This window comes from Bubalus bubalis, chromosome 3 (genome assembly GCF_019923935.1).
Source record: "Bubalus bubalis isolate 160015118507 breed Murrah chromosome 3, NDDB_SH_1, whole genome shotgun sequence".
In the NCBI taxonomy this organism is placed as follows: Eukaryota; Metazoa; Chordata; class Mammalia; order Artiodactyla; family Bovidae; genus Bubalus; species Bubalus bubalis.
The window spans coordinates 90,839,626-90,867,443 of NC_059159.1; the positions used below are offsets into that span (position 1 = coordinate 90,839,626).

Consider the following 27,818-nt stretch of genomic DNA (forward strand, 5'->3'; position numbering starts at 1 on the left):
GGGGCTCAGTGCCCCGTGTGTGGAGTAAATGATCAGAGGAACACACAGTGTGAAAAAGTACACTTGTTCACACAGAAGAAGATTTAAGAAAAACACTACTGTGGGAGAAGAATCACCAAAGAGCAGTGTAAACTCAGGGAAAGAAGAGATCTATTTGGCAGGCCAGGGGTTGGGGGAGTGTTAGTTCAGAGATGATGGGGAGGGGGTGGCTGCTAAGCTTTGCCTGTGGTTTTGGTGCTGTGACCTAATCACGCACCCTTCTTCCCTGTTGGGGGTCTCCTACTGTACTCAAAATGGCTCTTGGGAGCCAACCATGCCTCTTTCAGTTACAGGTTGGGTTACATCATGTTGGTAGCTTGAATCTGGTCATGGGGGTAGTATTTATACTACAGGACTCGGTAAACTCTAGAGACCAGAGCCTCCCATCCCCAGAGTTGTCACTCAGTCATGTCTGACTCTTAGACTGACCATAGACTGTATAGCCTGCCAGGCTCCTCTGTCCATGGAATTCTTCAGACAAGAACACTGGAGTGGGTTGCCATTTCCTTCTCCAGGGCATCTTCCTGACCCAGGAATTGAACCCGGGTCTCCTGCATTGCAGGCAGACTCTTTACCGACTGAACTATGAGGGAAGCCCATCCCCAGAGAGCTGGTTGTTAAACATGGACCAACACACCACTGTCTGCACTCAAGGATCACAAGCTGTGTAGGATGGGGAGGACTCAGAGGCATGAGGAAGGTCTCTCTTCTAAAGATTAAGAAACTTGAGTCAAGGGGATGATATATGCCTACACCCTCCCCAGGAATGAAGGTTGAAGAAATATCTCCAGCAATGGGAAGGGCAGTTGGGCAGTGGGAACAGTCGTACTATTATGGGTTCTATGGGATCTTAGAGTGTATTCTGGGCAGACGGTGATGACAAGAGAAGAGCATAGAAAAGAAAATGGGACCCCATGGACCAAAGTGTTTGTTCTTTATTCTGTGGCCACGGAGGATTCAACAGAGATATTTTAAATAGGGGCACAGTATGGTCAGATTTCTTTTAGGGGATATAGAGGACAGAGTAGTGGATGAAGATTCAGATGGTCAGGAGACCAAGAACAAGCTGTTGCAGTCACAGATATTTGCCTATGCAATGTTGATTCCTTTCATTCCTTCTCTTCCTTTCCAGCAGAACCATTCTCAATTTCTTTTTTTCAGGGAGGCAATGTGCCCTGCTTAAAAAACAAACAAAACTCCCACAGCCTTTCTCAGTCTTCCTTGGAGAGAGTGGTCCCATGACATTCTGGCCAATGGAAGGTAAGTCAGGTCACTGGATGGAGCTTTCAGGACTGCTCTTTGAAAGGGAACAGACTTGAGAGACATTTGCCTTTTGCCTTTCCTCTTCTTCTGCCTGGAATATGGATGTAGAAGAGGAGCGATCATTTAGTGAGCATGAGGTGACAAGCTCACAGATGATAGCACCAGTCAAGGATGGCTGAATGGGAAGATAGAAGGAAATTAGGGCATGCCTTGGAGGTATAATGGGGCTGCCATATTGATTCTGGGTCTTCTGTATCTGGATTTCATATTGCATAAAAAAAAAAAAAAAAAACCAACAACACAAAACTCTCTGTTTGGGTAAGCCATGGCAAGTCTTGCTTTCTATTATGTCAGCTACACCCATCCTTAACTACTTCCAGTACTATTTTAGAGATTCAGGTGACAGACCCTGTGGACAAGAAGAGAGAAGCAGCAATGGCATGAAGATGTAGGAATATCTTCATGTTCCTACCTGCCTCAGGTAAACTAGGCAGCAACATCTATTTAGGATGAAGCACAAAAGATCATTTAGCTTCTGAGACCAAGTGAAATACAGAAGGCAGAACAGGCGGCAAGGACTCGGGTTTCAGAGGACAGATGGGACATATACAAGAAGACAGTGAACTGAGTTTGGACAGGCTGAATTGGAGGGGCTTGTCATCTAAAGTTGGAAGGTGAGGCTGGCATTCAGGAGAGAGGCTGAGAGAGCTCTGAAGTAGAGAGATGGCAGCTATCAGCTAAGAGATGGTGGTCGGATCCTTGGAATTGCTTATGGAATGGATGAATAATGAGAAGAGGCCCAATGGGGAAATTCTGGGAAATAACCAGCAGGCAATGGATGGGCAGCAGTGAGACAGGAGGGGTTTAAGAAAGGAGTGTGAAGGGCTGGGAGAGAGAAGGGAAGAGGATTCATAGAGGCGAGCCCCAGGAACTAAAAGCAAGACAGTTTTGAGAAGGAAAAAGCAATCAAGAGCACCATGTACAATGGAGTTATCAAATAGGATGAGGAATGAAACTTAGCCTATGGATTTGGCAATTAGAATGTCAGTGTTTTCTGCTTCCACTGAGGTCACTACTGAAGCTGGAGAAATGATTTGCCCAAAATGACATCATTAGTAATGAGTCTAGCATTAGAAATGGAGACACTGGGCTTCCTTGGTGATCCAGTGGTTGAGAGTCCACCTTGCAATGCAGGGCACACTGGTTCAATCCCTGATCTTGGAAGAATCCACATGCTGCAGAGCAACTAAGCCTGTGTCCCACGACTACTGAACCTGTGCTCTAGAACCTGAGAGCTGCAACTACCGAGCTTATGCATAGCAACTACTGGAGCCCACGTGCCCTACAGCCCATGCTCTGAAACAAGAGAAGCCACTGCAATGAAAGCCCGCAAGCTGCAACTGGAGAGTAGCCCCCACTGCCTGCAACTAGAGAAAGCCTGTGTGCAGCAACAAAGACCCAGCACAGCCCCAAATAACTAAAATAAAACAAATAAATTATATATATATAAATATGTATAAAGAAATGACAAGGCCTGACTCCCTGTACAGTTGCTCTTTCTCTTTTATTACACATGCTTTGGCTGCCCCAAATCACCAAACCAGGTTTTCACTTTAAAAGATCAGCGCTTTGGAGTGGGGCAGGTGGTGGTTGGGGTGGGGTGGTAATTTATGCTCAAATACAAACCTCTTCTAGCTGCCTTCACTGATAAATAGGTTTAAATAGGTGTCCTTTTGTCACCAAATTCAAGTATCTCTTTAGCTAATATTTTGATGCATTGAAATCTCTTACTGAAGGCAGTTAGCCATGGAGAGAAAGAGAGTCAACAGCATCCTCTGCCATCCTCATCCCTCATAGCCTCAGCCTGGCTGGAGACGGCCTTTCATTTCTCATTCCATGTCCATCCTGCAGCAACAGGCCCAAAGGCCACTGCCTGGCGCAGAAATGCTGTTTCTTTCCTCTCAAGCGAGGAGCAGCTCTTTTGGATATGAGCCCATCCTGAGTGGATATCCTTATTCATCATGGAGACCAGAAACATCCTGAGCCTGGGTACGCGGCAGGCACTGTTTTGCCCAAAGTTCTGACTCTATTTCCAGACCACAGCATGTGGCTATCACAGAATCTCAGAAAGCCATGTCGATCAGCACAAGAGGCGGGGCTCAGAGGGAGACCATTCTGAAATTTCTGAGGATGAACTAAGCCTGGGTATCATTTTTTTTTTTCTTTTTGGCTGGAAGCAGAGGTCAGAAAAGTAAAACTTTGAGGGGCAAAGGGGTTACAACCCCAGAGCATTTAAACCACCTGATGCCCCAGGCAACTGCACACCTATTGGTACAGAGGTTAGAGTATCAGTTACTGGCAGAAACCCTTCTTGCAAAACACTCTGTATGTGAGAACCTGAGTAAAGCAAACAACCCCCCACCCAAGGCTGTGAAGCTCTTCCCTTGCCTCACGCTGTCACGGAGTGAAACAGCAACTTGGATACATTGCTGGCAGTTGGCAGGGAAACCTGGTGGGCGTGCTAGGGGCACTGCAATCCATAAAGGAAAAATGGTCTAAACAGAAAGAGAGGGTTTTGTTGTTGCTTTTCCTGAGCAAATGAGCACGGATGTTCTTTCTCATGTAAGAAAGCTGCAACTGATCTGGAGACAATTTTTCTACCATGGACAAGGCAACCAGGGCTTCTGGCTGATTAAAGGAAGTAGCTACTGTTCACCATCTTTCAGGAGTCAGAGAATAAAGAAGGAGATGCAGCCAAAATAAACAGATGGCTGGATCAGGTGGGGGATGCTGTCATGAGCAGACGCACAGGTAGCATGGGCCCCAGGCAACCACACAAAGCCATTAAGAGGAGCCAAAACTCAGCATAGAGTTCTAGAACCCTGGGAAACAGTGTGTGCTCTGCCCCAGAGGGGGTCACCTTGGAATTGTCACCGATCCAAAGGTAGTGAAGTTTGCACAGAGCAGGAGGGTCCCAGCAGGCAAGCAATCCTGGACCCCAGGGAGGACTAGGAAAAGATGGAGCTGAGAGTGAAGGGCTAAGTTAGCAAAGTCAGCAGAAATTCAGACCCCTCGAGTGCCTGTAAGGTTGAGCAGCAGCATGGTGCCAACTGGCAGGTGGCTCCCAGAATCCACTTGGAGCCACTGAGTCATCTTTGCAAACACTGACTGAACACCTTCTGCATTTCAGGCACTAAGACATGGTTCTGTCTTCGAGGACCTCATGGTCTGGCAAGTGGAGTGTTTATAAATAGATGAATCACACTCCAGTAAGTGGTTATGAGCAGAGTTTTGAAGTGTCACAAGAGAGGGTGCTGTCAGGAGAGACTTCAGAGAGGAGGTGACAATGGAGTTGGATAATGACGACTAAGCATGCATTCGCACCAGAAGGCCACAGCTGGGTGAACTGGGAGGTCATATTAGTTGAGATTCTGCTTGCAGAGCAACAATCTCCAGTTAAACTAGCTGAAGTTAAGAGGAATGTTACTTTAGATGTACCACAGACAATGTTACAGGAAAGTAAGAGGAAAAAAGTGCTGCTGTACCGTGTGAGGGCCCAGACCAGGAAATCAGGGGTGTTAATTTGTCAGAGGCGCACGAGAACTCTGATCCACCATGCTCTGTGTATCTGCTCCAGTCCTCTGTCTTCCTGAGGTCCTCTCCTCTCTCTGTTTACTCATGTCCTTACAATTCTGTATCTTTGCCTCATAAGTGGCCCTGGTTTGCTCTGCCATCTACTTCAGGGCCAGTTCCCTATGCCCTTTCAGTAAGGTACCATCATCCTGAGGGTCCATCTGACTCAGTCTCTCAGGGATCTCATTCCAGTAAAGGAGTGCTGGAAGTAACGATGAAACTCTGCCTCCCTGAAGGCTCTATAAGGCAAGGGCAACTCGACACCTGTGGCATAATGCAGGAGAGGAGACGTCTATCCAAACACGGTGTGGCTTTGAGATATTGAGAGCTGTGGTCTTGACCATGGCAGTGCAGCAGTCTGGTGGTGGCTAGGTGGTGACAGCGGTCAATGTGACAACACCCAACAGAGGTCGCAGCAGTGCCCAGCATTAGCAGCAGTGCCCAGCAGATAAAGAGGCATCCAGAAGCTAGACATCAGTCAAGGAGCCCTGAGGGTATTGTTCACACCTGACTGGTCTTGTTAGTGAGCCCACGGGATTCTCCCAACTACCGAGGCAAGCTCTTTGCAGGGGGCTGAGTTCCTGCCAGCATGCACAGGGTACCTACACTCGCTGTAAGGTCCTGTACCTGCAGGCAGTTTGATGTGGGGGAAGCTTGAGCGATGTGTCCATCAAAGTACCCAGCTTCCTCTTGACCTATGGCCTGCTGTCTGGGGGAACTGCTCATTCCAAGTAAGGCCCAGCAGGAATTAGGACCCTCTTAGCAGGACATGGCACCCCACTCCAGTACTCTTGCCTGGAAAATCCCATGGACGGAGGAGCCTGGTAGGCTGCAGTCCATGGGGTCACTAGGAGTCGGACATGACTGAGCGACTTCACTTTGACTTTTCACTTTCATGCATTGGAGAAGGAAATGGCAACCCACTCCAGTGTTCTTGCCTGGAGAATCCCAGGGACGGGGGAGCCTGGTGGGCCGCTGTCTATGGGGTCGCACAGAGTCGGACACGACTGAAGTGACTTAGCATAGCATAGCAGGACATGTAGTAATTCCAGAAGGAACAGAAGTTGGTCAGTTCCTACCAAGAAAAGCCAAGGGCACTGAAAGCGCTGACAGAAGAGTGTAATCAGAGAGAAATGAATAGAAACTGCCCGAAGAAAATGCGTGTTCCCTAGCAACCTGCTGCATAGAAAATAGGCCAAACAAATAGCTCTAAAAAGGATGTGGTAGTGGTAGGGGAAGTAATCAAAACCAGGAAAGCGAGAAAGTATTAAAAAAAATCAAACGACAACTCAGCTGGAGAAATTATAGTACAAAGTTAACAAAGTGCAAAAACATGATAAGGAAAGCAAAGGTGAAGAATGAAAAGAAGATTGCGAGAGAGGCTAAGATAAATAATAAGGCATTTTTCAAGTACAGGAAGAACAAGAGGTCAGTACAAGAGCCAGTAGGGCCTCTAAAAGCTGACAGAGGTAATTTATTGACAGAACATGAAGACATTGCGAAAAAATATTAAAAGGCATTTTTCCTTCCCCTCCTTACCTCTCTTTTCACAAAGGAAGATGGGGACATATGCCAGAACAGACATAAATTTCCCAGGAGTGGAAAAAAGACATATTGAAGGAAATCAGGATCGTGTCAGCACAGGTGATCAAGAAATTAGGACATCAGAAAAATTGCAGAAAGTCTAGAAAGCCAGGCCAGGGCCTCCTGGAATGAGGGACCCAGAGGCCAGTGAGGTCCAAGGCCAGGGAAGGGAGGGATGGGAGAGGGTCCACAGTATGTCAGAGGAGAGGGGCAGTGATCCACCCAGGGGCTGGTGTAGGAAGCAGTCTCGGGCTCTGCTTTATAAGCCCATCTTGTAGATTGCTTTTTCATCTTTGATAAAGGGAATAGAGTCAGGGTTTTATCAACTTTTTGCACTCCAAACTATTGACAATGATCTCTGATGGGGTGCTTGTTTTTAAAAGTACCAAGCATGATCCAATTTTGGGTAAAACTTCACTTTCCTTCCCATAAGAAGACTCCAGAACAGAGGTAGAAAACCTGGGTTTGAGATATTATTCTGTCACAGACCAGCTGTGTATGTGCATGCATGCTCAGGCATGTCTAACTCTTTAGAAACCCCTGGACTATAGTCCACCAGGCTCCTCTATCCATGGAATTTTCCAGGCAAGACTACTAGGGCAGGTTGCCATTTCCTACTCCAGGGGACTTCAGGCTAATTGCTTAATCTCATGAAGATGTAGGTAACCCATTTCAAAAATGAAGATAAAAACTACCTTACATGATCACAATACTCAAATAAAATCATTTACTTCTCCACCAATATAGCAAAAAAAAAAAAAAAAAAAAAAAAAAAATGCTGAGTGTTTTAAAGGGCCAGGCAGTGTTTTTGGCCACAGAGAGGCAGGATTAATAAGACAGGTCCCTGCCCTTGTGGGGCTGACATTCTGGTTTGAGGAGAGAGGTATTCAGCAAGGAAACAGAAAAGTAAACAAGATCCTTTCAGAGAGTGATGAGAGCTTTGGAAAGAAAATACACAGCTGTGGAAGGGCCTGCTCACAGCATTGGTCAGGGAAGATGACACTGAGATCTGAATTAAGAGGAGGGAAGACCTGGGATAGAACTTACCAGAAAGACGGCAGCCAGACCAGGCCCCAAAGTTAATATATAAAAAAGCATTGTATAAACTGTACAGTCACCGAAGTGTTGGGCCTGAATGATATCATCAAGAACTTTGTCCAAGGTTGAGAATTTGATTTTCAACCCAGCTCCTCAATCTGAGTAAGCTATAGGGAAGTGTCAAATCAAGGCAGACTTTGGCAAGACAAGCCTGCCAACAAACAAGCACAAAGCACCCAACATTTACAGAAATACAAAAAGGATTCCAAGAGAAGCAGGGCGCGTAGGACGCGCCTCCCTTGTCACACAGACTCTGAGGCTGTGGTCCCTGTGTGAGGCCATCCTCAAAGTCCCAGACGAAGAATCACCTTGGGATGTGCTGCTTCCCTGGGGCTGTCAAGGTTCTGTGTAAAAATGCCCAGGTTCTAGGGTAAAAAATGAAGCGGCATGGATTCACTTCCCTGCTCAAAAGCATCAGCCCTGAAATTTATCTGAAATTTACTCCAGCCCATGGCGAAATTAATCATTGTGATTGGGTCATGCGACAATTAAAGAGAAAAGCTTCATTCTTATGTTTCCAAAGGTCCGGTTTCATTTCCCCAAAACCAGTCAAGCTCTTAGTCTGGAAAATGAGCTGAATGCTGAGAGAAAAAACTAAGTGGAACCAGAAACTTCTAATATTTTGTTTTAACATAAGAGTATAATGAGACAGAAGTCACATTTCATTTCACAAAAGCTTACAGAGGCAAACTCTTGCAGAGGGGAGGTGTGAGCCTGATCCTGAAATTGACAGGACCCTGTGGGGCTTCTGGGCATGGAGGCCTGTCCGTGTCCCCCGTTTCTTGTTTGTAGGGAATAGGCCTCAGCCTCCATGACCTTCCTTGGGTTACAAAGCACAGGTTCAAACTGCTGCTAATCAGGGAAGGAAGGGGATGCAGAGATTAGGGAGAATAGCCAAGAAACAATTGTGTAGCTTTGAGACAGGGTCTTGGTTCTGTCTTAAGTGATGCACAGAACAATATCTTTGAGCTCTTTATAGAACCAAAACCTCTTGGCAACTGGATTTGTATTCATTCCAGAGAAGACTACCTGAGGCCAGATTAATGAAATCAGAGAGGCTCATCAAGAGGTTATCTAAGACCAGATTAAAGGAGTGCAGGCCCTGCACATACCCAAATCTTATCAGCAACCCCGTCCCTGAACCTCTGCTGTAAAACCCCTCACCAAACCCGCACAGGTTGGGACACTTTGTTTTTCAGGGGCATGAGCTTGCTGTGTACCCATTGCCCGGCAAAACAATAAACCTATTCTTTTCTACTTTAGCCCAAACTCTGTCTCTGATACTTGATTCAGCACTGATGCACAGAGGCTGAGTTTTTGGCATCAGCGTCAGCCTGATTCCTTAAAGGGAATTCTGGAGAACCCATTAAGCCTCACAGCTTTCCCGCCCACCATGTAGGAACCACATGTGGTGTGATACATCCCCAGGCATGTCCTCTCTTTGCCATGCAGTCAACCTGAGGGCAGTCCTCCTCCCTGTCCTAGGAGCCATAGGTAAGGCACAGAACTCTCAAAAAGGATCAAAATCCTACCAGGTGGAACACTGACATGGTCATTATTGGGGCAGACAGGACTGCCAGGGAGAGAGTGAGAAGGGAGGAGAGTCAGGGACCCTGTGCTCAGGAACTTCAACATCGCTGGCTGATCCAAAGAAAAGCTTATAAAGGAGCCTGAAAAGGTTGTTGTTTCACAAGCACCCTGCAAAGGAAGAGGGCATTATTATCTCCACTTTAAAGATGAGAAAACCAAGACTTGTGGAGGTCAAGTAAGCACCAGGTTAATGGAAGACTTGGGACTTGAACACAGGTCTCCAGACCCTTGTAGGTCAGTTGGTAAACAATCTGCCTGCAATGCAAGAGACCTGGGCTCGATTCCTGGGTCAGAAAGATCTCCTGGAGAAGGAAATGGCAACCCACTCCAGTATTCTTGCCTGGAGAATCCCATGGACAGAGGGGCCTGGCAGGCCACAGTCCATGGGGTCGTAAGAGTCAGACACAACTTAGTGATTAAACCATCACTCCAGGCCCTGCGGTCTTTCAAATGAAACAAGGGAAGCTTTTCCAGTGCTCAAGCACCCCGGGAGTCAAGGGAGCTTGTCCTTCTTCAAAGATGTTTAGAGATGCTCATGCTCGTGGTTGAACACTTCACCTTGTCAGACACAGGCTCTGAGAACCAAGGATGAAGAGGAAGAGAAACTCCTTTCTCAGTAAGCCTAAGAATCTAGTCAATATTCTGGACACTATGTCATCAAAGGATTCTGATTTTCCCTGTGTGAGGTGGGGAGATGTGCTGGAGAGATTTGAACATCCAGTCCCTGGTCTCTACTTTGAACAGCTAGCAGCCTGGCCTGGGGTGGCAGGCGGGGTACCTGGAACTGCCCCCCCTGTGCCCAGAAAGGACAAAGGTGCCCGCAAGGTGGACTTCAGGGCGGATGGTGAATATCTCAGCTGCCCAGAGCATGGGGCCCAGCTCTGCTTCGTGCCCCAAGGCTCTGAGTTTATTTCTGACTCAGGGGAGCAGCTGTGGACTTCTTCCATTCGGCAGGCTTGCCAGATGTTTGCTGACCCCAGGTTTTTTCTCCCCGGAGGCGGCCCTGCTGCCTCTGAGATCAGCAGGGGTGAGGGGTGTGCGAGTTCCCAGGCTTCCCCAGGGCGGAGGGAGCAAGCCTGGGGTGGGCTGGGCTCGGGGCTGGGACTCAGGGCCATGCCTGCGGGACGCAGAGCCTGACCCTCTGTTGGCCCGGTCTCGGGAGTGAAGAGTGGTGAGGAAAATTGGAAGGAATAATCCCTGCCCCCTGAATTGCCTGGGATTAATTAGGAGACTGATAATGTACAGCGTGTGCCTGGGATGAAAATGAGTTATAGCCTCGTTACTAATATAGCTGGATGGATGATTAGTTTATATAAAACAAGGCCACTTCTCAAGAAGCCAGAGGTCATTAGGTGTCCTCACAGGGTGACATAAGGGGGTAGCCTGTGTGTATACATGTGAGGAATTCCAACTGATTTACGGGAGGGTGAGAGCCAGCAAGTCAAAGTTGTTTTGCCCACTTCAGTAAATAAAAAGCAAAGACCCAGCACGAGGCTTGTGTTTATTCTTTTCCTTAAAGAAAATATTTTCCATAAAACTGGACACTGACATTAAAACTAAAAAGGGGTAGGGGCAGGGAAGAAGAAACCTAAAACCAATGTAAATTGGAAGCAAACTAGTGTTCATTTCCTGTGGAGCAATTTTATATTTTTTAATGGAGTTGCTGCGGCTTTTTATTTCAGTAGAAGGTGAAGAGTCCAAAGCATGAGGATTTAAGGCTTCCAAGTGTGTGTCATTATATGAACAGACCCTTAAATTTGCCAGCACGCCCCAGGCACTGCTCCTGCATAACTAATGTCTCCCTGCCAGGGCCAGGGCTGAGGGTCCTTTGACTCCTCTGGAAGTTACGCAGGGGTAAGGGGAGTGTCAGGAATGCAGGATTAGGCCCCATAATTGAGGCTGTCAGCTGAAGAGGCAGGCGGGTTTGCGAGCTTTTCCAAATTTGCATTTATTATTGCATGAAGATATGGCTCCTTTGGTATAAAAGGAGTAGGGGAGGTGTCTGGAAGTTGGCAGTATTTTCTTCTCTATCTCTCTTTTTTAAGTTGACTGGTTCTGTATCATTCATTACGCTCTTCTTAATAGATCCCAGAAATGCTGAAACAGTCCTTCCGAGGAAGCATTCACTTGAAACAACAAAAGATTAGAGAGACCTTAAAAATGCTGGATTTTCTTTACCTTTTGAGGAAGGCCAGCTGGAACCTTTTGAGATTATTGCTCTTCAGCGTGCAGCCACAAACAGTACTGATGGTAAAGACGAAACAGGATTTTTGTGAATCACGTGTGGATACAGCAGGGTCACTTAATCAGACACTCCTTACTGGATGGTGGACGTGGAGACCGCAGCCAAGGACCCTTCTATAGGATAAACAGACCCGAGAAGGCAGAGGTCTTCAGATTTTGAAGAGACAAGTGGCCTGTGTCAAGTGGCATTCTAAGTACATCTATTCTCTATTTAATTTTTAAAAATTTTGTTAATTTATTGATTATTTTGGCTGCTCTGTGACTGGGGATCTTAGCTCCCTGACCAGGGACTGACCCCAGGTTCAGTGAAAGCGTGCAGTCCTAACTACTGGACAACCAGCGAATTCCCTTAATTTAATTTTTTGTACAATGTAAATAACATGAAATACACCATTTTAATCATTTTAGGTGCACAATTCAATGACATCAGGTAGGTTCACATGGTACATCAACACCACCATCCAGTTCCTGAATTTTTCATCTTCCCTAATCGAAACTCTGTACCCCTTACACAAAACCTCCACTATACCTCCCTTTCTAGCCTCTGGGAACCACTACTCTATTTCCAGTCGGTCTGATTTTGACTCCCCCAGGTGTCCTATATAAATGGAACCATACAGTATTTGTCATTGTGTGTCCGGCTTATTTCATTTAGCACAAATGTCTTCAAGATTCACACTTGTTGTAGAATGTATCAAAATTCCATTCCTTTTTAAGATTGAAGAATACTCCATAATATGTATATTCCGTATTGTTTTTCTTCACTCGTCCATCCATGCACATTTCATTGCTCCTACCGTTTTGCTACTGTGACTGGTGCTGCTATGATCAGATACATAAGTGCCTCTTCCAGAGCTTAATTCCAAACACCTGGGGTGCATACCTAGACGCAGAATTGCTGGCTTGTACGTAGTTCAAGTTCTAATTTTTTTTAGGAACCAAAATTGCAGTTGCACTATTTTATATTTCAACCAACTACACAAAGGTTTCGATGTCTCCATATCCTCAATAGCAGTCGTCATTTTCCATTTTTTATAGTAGTTCTCCCAGTGGGTGTAGAGTGGTACCTCATTGTAGTTTTGATCTGTATTTTCCTAATAATTAATGATGCTAAGCATCTTTTCATGTGTTTACATACAAATATCTATGTGGAGCCCCCCATTTAATTCTTTGGGATATATACCAGAAGGTGGAAGTATATACCATTAGACGTTGAAGTGGGCCCCTAAGGATTTACTATAAATTCTTGAGAGTATAATAAAACGTTGATCAGCTAGAATGCTTACAGGCAGAGGATAGTCTGGTTAAAGGAGGCTTAGTTAGAATTCTCCACTTTTGTCCCAATCACTCTTGCTGAGATACCTCCCAAACGTTTTGGTTTGTTTTTTAGATGAGTTATGCAGCCTTTCCTAGGAGGACTTCTCTTTATCCTAGAGGCATTCTATAAAATGAGCACCTGGGGACTACACTAGGTACTTAATGTGCTATCCTGAAAATTTAGATTAGAAGGTATCAAATATATGTATTTACACTATAGACCAAAAGGTAACTGTATAGGACTGTGAACTTTGAGTGAGTTAAATGTTCACAGAGATGGTTTCAGAAAAGATGTTCTGTAGCTCTTCTTTTTGGCAGTAATTGGAGAGTAGGGCCTGTTGTCTATTAAGGCCACTCCTAGTTCATGAAAATAAAACCATGTCAACTGCAAATAAAAGAATGTTTATCTTTCTGTTCTCTATGGAGTGAGTTGGAGAGTCCAGGCTGGGAATGTGTCTTATTCGTGCAAAAGGGAGAGTACATCCCATGTGCTCTTCACTGGGAAAGGAAGCATGCACAAACTCACCCATGCTTCACCTCACTACAAACTGTGATTTAGGCTGGATGCTATGTTTATGCATCATGGTACCCCTGGCACTAGCCCAATGCCAGGCACTTAGTAGGTGATCAGTAACAATTCACTGAATGAATTAGCATGGCCTGACCTTTTAAAAGACTGCCTTACAGGCTCTCAGCCTCATGAGGGATCAGACGGCAGTTCTCTACCAGAAGTGGGTAGAACACTTTGCTGACCAAACTGGATCCCCATTCCTGGGTGCTGCTAGTATAGAGAAGCCTACTCTTTACGTGCTACTTGTATCTGTTACTGATCCTTCCTTTAATTGCATGGGGATTTTTTTTTTTTTTTAACTAGCAGGGAAGGAGGCAAGAGAGAAAAGAATGTGTTGGCTAAGATGGTAGGAACATCCATTTTCAGTATGGTCTGGTGGATAAGGCTTGAATGAACCATCAGAGGAAGAAGAGTGAAAGCAGGAGAGAACTCTTACTCCTGAGAATATTCTGTGAGATTCTGGTTGTGGACTGCAGCTTTGCAGCACGGGGGGTGGTATGGCAGGGAAGGTCTCTATTCTCTCTTCTATATAGGTCCCCTGCCTACTCTGGGCACACTGGAGATATCAGTCCAGGTGGGAAATGGCACTGGGGATGCTCACTGTGCCAGTGTAGCTGGGGATCCTTCAAGCAGCTCTATGCTAGCCAGAGTGAGAGAGAAAGAAAATGTGGGCACCCGATACCCATGGAAGTTGACTGATAGACTGTGGGCTCATGCAAGCTCCTTGTTGGGACTTCCAGAAAAAAAAAGAGGGGTGTTTGAAGTTTTACACTTGAACATATGTGGAGTTCAAAGTCACAGTGTGCGTGTGTGTGTGTAAAATCACTAGCTGGTGATTACTACCTTTGTATCTACAAACAACTAAGTGAGAGTTGGACTGTGAAGAAGGCTGAGTGCTGAAGAATTGATGCTTTTGAAGTGTGGTGTTGGAGAAGACTCTTGAGAGTCCCTTGGACTGCAAGGAGATCCAACCAGTCCATTCTGAAGGAGATCAGCCCTGGGATTTCTTTGGAAGGAATGATGCTAATGCTGAAACTCCAGTACTTTGGCCACCTCATGCGAAGAGTTGACTCATTGGAAAAGACTCTGATGCTGGGAGGGATTGGGGGCAGGAGGAGAAGGGGACAACAGAGGATGAGATGGCTGGATGGCATCACTGACTCGATGGACGTGAGTCTGAGTGAACTCCGGGAGCTGGTGATGTACAGGGAGGCCTGGCGTGCTGTGATTCACAGGGTTGCAAAGAGTCGGACAAGAGTGACTGAACTGAACTGAAGTCTATAACAGATACCCATTTAGGTAGTAAGGATGAAGACAGGGAAACCAAATCTATACATTAAAATTTATCTATTTTTCAAATAAATTTATCTACAACTTGATATAAATAATGGTCCTTGTACCAAATAAGACACTTGGGTTTTAATAACAATAATAATAAATAATATTTAATATAATAATACACAGTACTTTCTATATGTAAGGCATGATTTTAAGCAATTTATATATATTTTTAATCCCCTCAACAGTCTTATGAGACATGAATCTTATTATCTCTGGTTTACAGATGAGAAAACTGAAGCACAGAGAAGTTAGTAACTTGGCCAAAATCACACACCTGGGATGTGACAGAGTTGGAATTCAAACCCAAGAAGTTGGGCTCCAGAGTCTGAGCTTTCATATCTATCTAGCTATAGCTAATGATATTTTATTGGGATAATTTATAGACCGTGAAATCATCCTTTTAAAGTATACAATTCAGTGGTTTTCGGTACATTCCCAGGCTAGTACAACTATCATCTCCATTTAATTTTAGAACACTTTTACCACTGATAAGAAACCTGATAAGCATGAGCATTACTTCCCATTCTTCTTTTTGTCCAGTCCCTGATAACCATTAATCTACTTTGTCTCTACGGATTTGTCTATCTTGGACATTTAATATAAATGGAATTAAAAGTAGAATAGAGTCATACAATATGTCTTTTGTGTCCAATTTCTTTCACCGAGCATGATATTTTCAAGGTTCATCCATGTAGTAGTATGTATCAGTACGTAAATACTTTTAATGGCCAAATAATATCTTGTGGTATGAAATACTCAATTTCAAAAATCCATTCTTTAGGTGATGGACACATGGGTTTGTTTCTACTTTTTGGCTATCGTAAGTAATGGTACTATGGACCAGCATACTATAATGACTACCACAAGCTTTTAAAAACATAAAACCAGCATATATTTCACATGCAGTAAATAATTAGTCAATAGGTCTATTTCCTGGAGGATTCAAAATTGCCCTTTTAATACCAGGCAGGCATGCTTGTATACATCTGTATCCATGGAGCTGATGAAGGATGTGGTGATCATATCAGATGACATATGTAAAAGTGCTTTCTAATACCTGAAAGCATTGATCCAAATATTAGTAATCAATGATGTGAGGTTGGCCGATTATTTGAGAGTTATAATTAGATACTTGAAGACAATGGGCTGGCTAATTGAGGTTTTATTGTTAAAAACATTATTTAAAAGTTTCCATGAAATTGAAGAAGATTCAAATAAATGAATGGATATTCCATGCTCTTGGATTGGAAGAATTAATATTGCTAAAATGACCACACTACCCAAAGCAACCTAGATTTAATGTGAACTCCATCAAATTACCCATGGCATTCTTCACAGAAATAGAACAAAGAATCCTAAAATTCATATGAAACCAACAAAGGTCAGAATTGCCAAAGTAATCCTGAAGCAAAAGAACAAAACAGGAGCCATAACCCTCCCAGACATCAGACAACACTAAAAAGCTACAGGAATCAAAACAGTTTGGTATCGGCACAAAAACGGACATATGGATCAATGGAATATAATACCTAGTCCAGAAATAAACCCACACACCTGCAGTTAATTAACTTTGATAAAGGATTCAAGAACATATGATGGGAAAAAGACAGTCTCTTTAGCAAGTGGTGCTGGGAAAGTTGGACAGCTGCATGTAAATCAATAAAGTTAGAACACACCCTCACACCACACACACACACACACACACACAAATATTCAAAATGGCTTAAAGATTTAAACATAAAACTCCTAGAAGAGATCATAGGCAAAATAGTCTTTGACATAACTTGTACCAATGTTTTCTTAGGTCACTATGCAAGGCAATAGAAAAACAAACAAAGAAATGGGATCTAATCAAACTTAAAGTTTTTGCACAGAGGAAACCATAACAAAATGAAAAGACAGCTGATGGAATGGGAGAAAATATTTCAATTGATGTGACTGATAAGGGCTTAAATTCCAAAATATATAAAAAGCTCATACAACTCAACAACAACAAGCAACCCAATTGAAAAATGGGGAGAAAGCCTAAATAGACATTTCTCCAAAGAAGGAATACAGATGGCCATTAGGCAAATTAAAAGATGCTCACCATCGCTAATTATTAGAGAAATGCAAATCAAAAGTAAATGAAGTACCACCTCATCTTACACAATGATGGTCAGAATGGCCATCATTAAAAAGTCTACAAATAATAAATGCTGGAGAGGTTGTGGAGAAAAGGGAACCCTTCTACACAGTTAGTGTGACTGCAAGTTGGTGCAACCACTATGGAAAATAGTATGGAGGTTCCTCAGAAAACTAAAGTAGAATTACCACATGATCCAGCAATCTGCTCCTGGGCATATATTCAGATAAAACTAAAATTAAAAAAGATACCTGCACCCCATATGTTCAGAGTAGCACTATTCACAACATCCAAGACGTGGGAACAATCTAAATGTTCATCAACAGATGAATGGATAAAGAAGATGAGGTATACATACATACATACACACACACACACACACGCGCGCGCGCGCACGCGCACACAGGAATACTACTCAACCGTAACAAGGAACAAAATAATGCCATTTGCAGCAACAAGGATGGACCTAGAGATTATCATACTAAGTGAAGTAAATCAGACAGATATCGTATATCAAATATACGATATCACTTATATGTGGAACCTAAAATATGACACAAATAAACCTATCTATGAAACAGAAACAGAATATGGACATAGAGAACAGACTGGCGGTTGCCAGTGGGGAGAAGGTTGAGCAAGGGATGTGGACTGGGAGTTCAGGGTTAGCAAGCATAAGCCTTTATATAGAGAATGGATAAACAATAAATTCATAAAGCATAGAGAATTATATTCAATATACTATGATAAACCATAATGGAAAAAATATTATAAAAGAATGTATATCTTGCTCCTTGGAAGGAAAACTATGACAAACTTAGATCGTTGCCGCTGCTAAGTCGCTTCAGTCGTGTCTGATTCTGTGCAAACCCATAGACGGCAGCCCACCAAGCTCCCCCGTCCCTGGGATTCTCCAGGCAAGAACACTGGAGTGGGTTGCCATTTCCTTCTCCAATGAATGAAAGTGAAAAGTGAAAGTGAAGTTGCTCAGTCGTGTCCGACCCTCAGCAACCCCATGGACTGCAGCCCACCAGGCTCCTCCGTCCATGGGATTTTCCAGGCGAGAGCACTGGAGTGGGTTGACATTGCCTTCTCCTGACAACCTAGACAGCATATTATAAAGCAGATACATCGCTTTGCCGACAAAGGTCTATATAGTCAAAGCTATGGTTTTTCCAGTAGTCATGTATAGATATGAGAGTTGGATCACAAAGAAGGTTGAGTGGCAAAGAATTGAAGCTTTCAAATTGTGGTGCTGGAAGACTCTTGAGACTCCCCTGGACAGCAAGAAGATCAAACTGGTCAATCCTAAAAGAAATCAAACTTGAATATTCACTGGAAGGACTGATGCTGAAGCTGAAGTTCCAGTCCTTTGGCCACCTGATTCAAAGAGCTCACTCACTGAAAAAGAACCTGATGCTGGGAAAGACTGAAGGCAAAAGGAGAAGGGGGCAGCAGAGGAAGAGATTATTGGATAGCGTCCCTGACTCAATGGACATGAATTTGAGGCAATTCTGGGAGATAGTGGAGGACAGAGGAACCTGGTGTGAATGTTGCAGCCCATGGGGTCACAAAGATTCCAACACAACTTAGTGACTAAACAACAAAAAACTGAATCACTTTGCTATACAGCAGAAATCAACACAACATTGTAAATCAACTTTACTTCAATAAAAAGATATTAAAACTGAAAAAAGTTTCCATGGTGTATTAACTGGGAAACAAGAAAAGGCCCCCCTTGCATATCCACTAACAGCCACAATGGGCTCTTCTTTCGTAAATGCCTCCCAGAGAGACCAGCCTCTCTGTTACCATTTTCCTCTTTCCCAGTTGTTGTTCACTGTTAATGTTTTGTTGATTATTCCTCATGAAAATTTAGAAACACATTTAAAATTTTAATCCAGTTAGGAACGTATTTAGTTGCAAGTAACAGGAAATCTAACCGTGCCTTTAACAAAAGTCAATTTTTTTTTCTCACATAAGAAGTCTGAAGGTTGCTTTGTGGTTCAAGGGTCGAGACTGATGTTTCTCTTCATCTATTTCTTACATTTACAAAAAGACTGTCCAACATGAAGCATCATATCTGTATTCAAGACAGAAAGTAGGGGACTTTCCTGGTGGTCCATCGGCTAAAACTCCATGCTTCCAAAGCAAGGGGCCCAAGTTGGATCCCTAGTCGGGAAACTAGATCCCACAAGATGCAACTAAAGATCCTGTGTGCCACGACCAAGACCTGGTGCAGCCAAATAAATAATAAATTTATAAAAGACAGAAAGTTGGGGGTTGAATGGGGGTAGTGTCAGGAAAGCAGAAGCACTCTCAGAAGCCTCTAGAAGACTTTCATCTCTTGGCCACAAAGATCAAATGACCACCCTTCCTCATAATGCAGGCTGACAAAAATGATAGTTTCTCCAGCCTCTAGAGTGGAGGACTGTGAAAGAAAAGGGAGTTGGAAATAGGTGCCATCAAAACAACTTAGCCACACTCTCCTTTTAAGAGATGGTTAGGGGATCTAGACAGACAGAAGGAAGAGACCACAGCTCTGATGGAGGAGGCTGGCACATCTCCTCCTCCTTCAGTTGGTATGTCTGATGAAGTTTTCCATTTGCTTTTCCTGCTTTCAGACTTGGGATTACATGGGAACCACTCATCTCCCCACAGACACTGGTTTGGCTTCATAATGGTTGAACGCCTGTCTGAATATTTTAGTGATGTGACCATAGAACATCGTGACATGATGAGCTCTTGAGACACTGTGACCAGAACCAATCTGGCTGGCTGAGCAATGTCTAAATCACAGCAAGTTTGTCTGGGGATCTGAGACCAGCTTGAAATATCAGAAGGATTCTGCAAAGAGTTTTCTGAATCTGCCCCTCTTCATTAGGATTAAGATGTTCTTGAGGACAAGGCTGAGGTCTCCCTTTCCATTATGTCTCCCTTTCTGTCTTCCCCTTTCCCATGTGCTAAACAATCGTGGGTGCACAGATGGATCTCAATATACACTGGAGGGGTAAACTCACATTTCTGGTGACTGGTCAAAGATGTGCCACTTGTTATAAAGTGTGCCAAGAAAGTCACTCCTTTATCCAGTAAGCACTTTTAGTAATTTAAGCTGTGAACCAATTACTTCAATACAGTTTCCAGAAATAGAGTTCCGTATCCTTTGAAGTGGGTTAATTGTCAACTGATATTTTATCTGTGTTTGTTCATCTGACAGACAATTAGTGAAGGCTTCCAAAGCATCAGGCACAGTGCTAGGCACAGAGGGACACAGCGAAAAGCATTTAATGCTGCCTGCCTGGACTCACAGGGAAATGGGCTAGACAGGCATGAGAGCAGCAGGCCCAGGGATCTGAGAAGGGCTGCATCAAAGCGCTGTGGGTTCACAGCAGGCGGGTGACTCATGGCTCAGGGGAGTTGCGGGGTTGTGCAATTAGATTGGCTGCCAGAGTCCTCTTCCGCAGACATTCCAAGCTGACTGCTAGCTTGGTTCCACCAAGGGGATGGGGGGACATGACCCTGTCTGGCTTCCCCCTCCTAGTTGGGTTCACTAGAGAGAGAATGCTTCTCCCTGGAGACCAGCTTCACACATGCACTGAATTGGCTCCTTTAAGAAACAGGACAAAGAAAAAATGTTAAGGGGAGTAAGGATGAGGTTTGGGGAGCTGGAAGACCAGGTGCCTTCTGAGTGGGTGGGGGCCTTGAACCATTTTCATTCCCCAAAGTCTAGCACACACATCTTTGCTTTTTTCAGAGGGGATGCATGAGGTGTGGGAGGATATTTGGGAAAGGCTATCTCTATAACATGGCTCACTGCATGAGACAATCTGAGAGCAGGGCAAATGCTACATAACTTCTTCACAAAAATGTCAGTTAAGGGAAAAAAAAAACCAATACATTTTGGGAGGCATCTTACTCCCTCATTCAAAGGAAAAATGGCTTCATGGAGTCCATTTTTGGAAGTGTATGGTGTGTATATTCTTGAGCTTAGATGACCCACTGATAGGAATAGAGGATGGCATTGAAAAAATGACACTCTTGTGTAGCCTCCAAGGATTAACATCAGGGGTATTTGAGACTTAACAGCAAAAAGGCAGCCTTGTGATCTTTTATTGTGAAATAAGATTGGAGGACACAGCACAAAGCTGCAGGAAGCGGTGGGCAGCGAGGAGTGGGTGACCCTGAGACTGCAGGCCTGGGGTACCCATCACACACAGAGACTAATGCCTAAATTGGAAGAGCAAGTAGGATGAGCCCAGATGGTCAGAGCAGCTTTCCCAAACTGGCCGCACTTAAAGTCCTTCCTTGTAATACAATTTGGACTTGCTCTCCTTGAATGTGACTATGCATTAACATAACAGATTTGGTAAATCTGGAAGTGGGCAAGCACATATGTAATCCCTGGTAATTCTTTACCCAAGAATCTCACCAAACATTTCACATAGGGCCTCACTGATGCCTGTTTCTCCTTGAGTCTCTGGCCATTCTAGACCTCACTCACTCCTATTTCATAGATGCAGAAGGTGAGGGAGAGGAAGCCGAGCGTCTTCATAGAGCCTTGACCATGCAACAGAACTAAGAGCTCCAAGTCTTAGCGGCCGGTTCTTGGCTCAAGCAACAGCACTGGGCTCCCTTTTCTTTTCTGGGAATAATGGTGAACACTTTGGCTTCAGACATTGACTTTAACAGGGCTGATGAAAAAAATTATCATTTGTTGAGAAGGTAGTGAAAGGCCGACTTCTTAGCCCCTTGGTCAAGGCAACTTACTTGCAAGTGCTTTAAAGGAAGTTGATGGAATCCAGATGCTCCCATTCTGTGTCCACTGCAATAGCGGCTCAGCCACAAGTCACACACACACAAACCCCAAACCTGTGGCTACGCTGAGTTCCTTGCTTCTTTGATTGCATTGATCCTTCTTTAAAATGCTTATTGAATTTACTGGCCAATTTAATTAAAAGAGTTGAAAGAGTACAACCTCTCCTGTGGAAGAATTGTGTCCATGCCTTTCCTGTGACTGTCTTAAGCGACATATAATGCACAGGGCTGGGTTGGGGGTGGGTGGTCAAGCAAGTGAAAACAATTCTTTCCTAAGGCATAAACTTGTTCCCCCAAGTGACCCCTGAAGTATTAGTCGCTCTGTCATGTCAGACTCTGTGACCCCATGAACTGTAACCCACCAAACTCTCTGTCCATGGAATTTTCCAGGCAAGAATACTGGAGTGGATTGCCATTCCCTTCTCCAGGAGATTTTCTCAACCCCGGGATCGAACCCAGGTCTCCTGTACTGCAGTCAGATTCTTTACTGGCTGAGCTACCAGGGAAGCCTAGGGACCTCAAAGCTCTCTGACGGGATACCAGTGGAAAGTGACAAGGTGAGTTGTGGGATTTTTAGGTAAAGCTCGGGTGGGGGCTGCCTGATTCATGCTGAACTGCTCATACTCCAAATGTGTATTACATATAAGAACTAGAAACAGGCCTAAGACACAGTGGGAACCACTTTTAGTCAATTAAACCTAGCAATAAGCTGAGATTTTTAATTTTTTTAAAAATTAGAGTCAGAAGTTAAGCTGTAAGAAGCTACAATTCTGGCTCATGGAATTTGTTCCTTGTCTATTAATAACAACTAATGTTTTTGAACGGTATTTTGTACCAGACTTAGGGCTCAAATTTTGTACACATTATGTCACTCAATCCTTACGACAAGCACATAAAGTAGGCAGGCATTATAATTTATCCTTCACAGAGGAAGGAATGGGGAGATCTTAAGGAATCCAGCAGGACTGGAACCTTCATCTGCCTGACTCCAGAAACCACAATCCTACCTAGTTCTCTGCTGCGTCAGTATTTATTACATGCCTGCCGTGAACAAGACACCTCTCTGGTGTTTACATCTGTACTAGCCATTCAAGAGGGCCTCGAAGGTGGCGGTCTTGGTTTCTGTCTTGGGCTACATGATGAAAAGCCAAGAATTTCATTAGCCGAGGTGTACCACACAGACCCTGAATGAAGACATTTCTGCTGAGGATGGAGCCGAAGACTGATTTCTGGAGATCTTTGGAAAAAAGGAAAAGAGGGTCTCAATCTGAGACACTGTAGGAGTACTTTAGGCTTGGAGTTTAGGAATTAGGAATGAGAGAGGAAAGGGCCTGAGGCAAAAACAATAAAACTCGATTTTAGTTTGATATGGTGGCAACTTGCCTTAAAAGAGAAAGGAGGAGCTGGGAGAGAGATGGCAGGGAATAGAGGGAAGATAGTGTTTCAGGTTTCTTTTCTTTCTTTTTTTTTTTTTTAAAGACATTCCCTTGAGTCTGCTACAGTTAAAAGTGAAGGGACAGAGGGGGTCAGACAGAAACAAAGTGCAGAGGCAGAATTGAAGGGAGCTGGGAGAACAGAAGGTAAAAGATCACAGGAGAGGTAAGAAGAAAGCCAGAGGTGGCACAAAGCCCCGGGGAAGGAGCGTGGCAGTGCAGGAGGCGAGTTTAATCAGCTTTGCCTAAGGCAGCCGCAGTTAAATAAAGGATGTCGGGCGGAGGAGAGCAGGTCCTGGAGAGGCCAGGGTCAACAGCGGTCTCAGCGACAGCTATCTGGGGGCCAGGGGACAAAGGTGGGGAGACAATGGGAGGAGCCCAGCTGCAAGAATGAAGAAACAAAGAGCAACCAGGAAAATGAAGAAGGGACTGAGGCAGGAGAGTTGCCATCTCCCTAAGGGGCTATTCAGGAGCTGCAAGTTGCTGGCTGCTGGCAGGAGAGCAACGTTAAGGCATAAATGACCACAGGAAGCAGGGGAAAGTTTGGGGCAAGCATAAAGTGAATATTTAGATGTGTCTTGGAGAATTGAAGCTCACTGTGGCTATAACCTATGAACACATTAGCCCCAGACATATACAGCTTTGTTCCATCTGGCTAGCTACTAGCTGACCACAAAGACACCTGATCTGGTTATTAAAGTGGCTGAAACACCAGCACATTTCTGCCTCAACCTGTCTGTGACTTTGCTTTCTGAGGAAGGAAGCAGGGGGCTGGGAGGAGGCACTTGAGCGACAGGTATGGATGAAAGGGAAGAAATGGTTCTCTTTATAAAACAAAAGTTTTTCTTTTTTCTTTTTTTTCAGAGGAGAGAGCCCAGTGAACTTCATTTTGGAGCAGAGTGGAGTCAAGGGGAGGGTGTGGGTTCTGGGTCAGATGGGCTAGCAGTTAAACCCTGGTCCTGCCACTTCTGAATTGCACTGGGGCAAGGTGTGCCCTTTCCTGGGCCTCATCCGTACAAAAGCACCCCTGACAGGGCATCACGGATAGATACTGCGCAGAAAGCACCTGGAGATGGGTGGGCAAGTCAGCCGTAGGAATGATGGGGGCAGAACCATCTGGAAGGACCCAGAGAAACAACTTCCTACGGCTAGATTTTGTTACATTGCTGAGTAATGAAAAATCTAATTTGGGAGCCACCCTCCTTTCCATATGACATTGGGCTGCACTCCACAGGCCTATAAGCCCTATACTTTCCCAGCTTCAGGAATGAATTCTCAGAATTTGTGTTAGCACTTGAAACTGAGCAGGGCCCTGCAGGGCTCCTGGGCATGGAAACCTTTCTGTGTCCCCCATTTCTTTTTTTGTAGGGAATAGGCCTCAGCCTCCATGACTTTCCCTGAGTTCCACAGGGCAGGTTCAAACAGTTGCTACTCAGGGAAGGGAAGGGATGCAGAGATAAGGGAGCGGCAGTCAAGAAAGCAGCAGTCAAGAAACAATAGTGCAGGCTTGGGACAGAGTCCTGTTTTGCCCCAAGGGATAAACTGTACCAATATCTTTGAACTTGATGAAGCTGAAGCTCCATTACTTTGGCCACCTGATGAGAAGAGCCCACTCACTGGAAAAGACCCTGATGCTGGGAAAGATTGAAGGCAGGAGGAGAAGGGGACCACAGAGGATGAGATAGTTAGATGGCATCAAGGACTCGGTGGACATGAGGTTAAGCAAACTTTGGGAGATGGAGAAGGACAGGGAAGCCTGGCGTGCTGCAGTCCATGGGTCGAAAAGAGTTGGACACATGACTGAGCGACTGAACAACAACAACTACTACTACCTGTTGAAGCATTCTTTAGTCCAGAGAGAAGGTCACAGTTTGAAAACCTCAAGAACCACAGAAACTCATCAGTAGACCATCTAAAGCCAGATTAAAGGACTGCAGGTCCTGCACATAACTTGATTGTTATCGGCAACCCCACCATTGAACCATGCTCATCATAAGACTCCTCGCCAAATCCCCTGGGTTGGGACACACAATTTTTTTTTCTAAAAAAATTCTTTATTGAATTTGTTATAATATTGCTTTTTTTTCATGTTCTGGTTCTTTGACCATGAGGCATGTGGAATCTTAGCTCCCTGACCACGGATTGAACCCTCACCCCCTGCATTGGAAGATGAAGCCTTAACGACTGGACCACCACCCAAGTCCTTGGGACACACAATTTTGATGGCATGAACCTGTTCTGTCCCCCTTTGCCTGGTAAAGCAATGACTGTATTCTTTTTTACTTCACTCAGAATTCTGTCTCTGAGATTTGATTTGGTGCTGGTGCACTGAGGCAGAGTTTTTGGCGTCACACTTTTTTTTTTTAACCCAGGGAAACAGAGCTCATCCACAAACTGATCTTGGCAAAGTCATTTGAAGGCAGAGACACCTCAGGTTTGTAAGGTACACATAGATATACAGGTATCTTTACAGACACAGAGATCTCACAATTTTCCTTCGAGAGTTGAAAAAGCCTCCTTTTTCCCCCTTCACTCATAGGGATTTGATGAAAGTTCCTGAGAGCCCAGCTAGATCATTTGCATTTCAAAGGCACAAGAAGAGAAACACCCATTCCTTCTAGAAAGCTAAATTCCTTTATCGGTAATAAAAACCAGTTTCACAATGTCAAGAGTCCCATCTTGGACATTTTCAGGGATTTCTTTTCCATTTCTAGATAGCCAATTTGGTTTAAACAAATAACAGTAATAGACAATAATACATATTCACTCACATTCACATGCTTCACTTTCAGAGGAACAAGAATCAGCATTTTAACCTTTGCCTCGGCAGTTAGCCTCTGTGGTCTTTCTTTATGTAAAAACCAGTGGCCAGCCCAGAGCTCTGGCCAACAGCCTTAGGATTTTCTACGAGTTCTCTGAACTCTCTTGGCGCATCGACCCCAGGTTCCTGCATACTAGTGGACGGCCATGCAGGATTTCCCCACAACTTTCGGGATCACCCCAGAACCTCTGTGCCCCATATGCAAGTGAACGGCCACCCCAGGATCACCCCTGCAACTTTCAGGCCCACGTGTTAGTGTAGGGTCCCCTTAACTTCCCAAACCCCGTCCTTATTTCCCAACATGTCGGTGCTCACTGGAGTTTCCTCAGTCTCCTGGCTGTTCCGCTACTTTTTGGGCTTCACCCCACAAGCCTATGAGCCCTGTGCTTGCCCAGCTTCAAGACCAAAGAAAGGGCCCAGAGTTGGTGACACAGCAATCAGTGGTTCAATGAGTGGGGGACTTACATGTCTGAACCAGGTTCTAGAGCGACACCCTGAAGTGTGAAGCAGATGACGGGGCAGGCCAGGGTGGCAGTCTCTGCTCCCTGGAGGAAGGGGAGGTTCCAGGGGGAATTGACATCAGGTGGGCTCATCAGTTACCAGGGAAACCAGCAGAGAGCCATGCCCTTCACCACCACATTGATAACAGGTGGAGATGTTTTGATCTAAAAGTTGGAGCAATCACTAGCCAGGGTGGGGGCAGCTATTTAGGAAGGTCTGTCCTGTGAGTAGGGTCAGGTGAAGCAGGTACTGGTGGAGCAGGTGATGGACAGATAGCAAGAGGACAGCCATGCTGGGTGGCCTGACTGTACAGAGACCATGGAGGACAAATCACATCTAGCTTCAAAATAACAAGCTCCAAATTTTAGGAGTCGGAAGTACTGGAGATTACGTGATAATAACATGAGGATCAACTTTTTTTTTTTAAATAAGCTTATCGTGGTATATTTATTAAATATTAGAATTATTTCTTCCTGTCTATCTATGTATCTATCTATCTGGCCATGCCCAGAGGCTGTTTGCAAACTGAGAAATTCCCATCACTACTTTTTAAACATGCAAGTCTGAGCTTATGAAGTGCAAGGAAAGTCAATTTTATAACTGCCTTTAGTGCCACATTCAGACAGTGAAAGCGGCCCTTTAAAAAAAACTTTAGGTAAATATTTGAAATATTCTAAAACTGACATTCTGAATGATATTCTGATACCACTTCAATAATGTTTTATAAAATTCAGAGGAAAAATAGAATTAAGTAAATTTGAACTTTCCCTTTTCCGAGGCAGTTAAAGGCCGTACTATTTGCATATTCTAATATGGGATCACCATAGCTCAAGGTACAAAGCTTCAAAAGAGACTGTCCCTAGCAGGCCAACAGAGCAGGAGCCATTAACCTTTGGCCTTTCTGTATAAGACAAAAATCTGAGTCTCTTCTTTTCAAAGTGGCTTCCAGGTAACCACTCAGCACAGCCCCTGCTTTCCGGAATTGTCTTTGGAAGCACAATTAAAAGGTTTAAAAAGCAGAAATACAAGCTCCATCCTATTTACACATTTAAAGTAAAGGTCATTCTCAGAAACTGGGCTTCCCAGATTTCTCCCCTTGAAATCCCTTAAGATATGTAATACCAACATAAAGGGAATCACAAATCCAGTTTTCAGAAAATGGCATTAAATATAGATTTAAACTTTGACCTTTAGTCCCAAGTGAGAGGACAAAAAATTCTCTTTACAGTGAAGGGCTTGTTGCTACTAAGCTTCAATGAGTAGGGAGAACCTGCCTGGTAGTAGCCAGGATTAAGCAGCACCAATCGATTTACCTCCAATGCAGGTATGCTGCAAATCCACTGGGTCAAGATATAGTGTGTGATTGGGCCAGGCTCATCTATATTCTAGAGTCTGTAGAAGCAGCTTCTGGGAAACAGGGTCTTCTTGGCTTGGGGAATTGAC

The 27,818-nt window shown here is 44.4% G+C and overlaps 2 long non-coding RNA genes across 4 annotated transcripts in view; both read right to left on the bottom strand.

Annotated features, from left to right (window-relative positions):
- The window catches only part of LOC102395590, a 194,961-nt gene that overhangs the window by 7,787 nt on the left and 159,356 nt on the right, over positions 1–27,818 (bottom strand). The window lies entirely within an intron of this gene.
- LOC123332804 lies at positions 955–27,678 on the bottom strand. Its single transcript, XR_006549854.2, has 2 exons — positions 26,340–27,678; positions 955–1,393 (listed from the first exon to the last, which is right to left on the bottom strand). It is a non-coding gene; the product is annotated as an uncharacterized LOC123332804 (long non-coding RNA).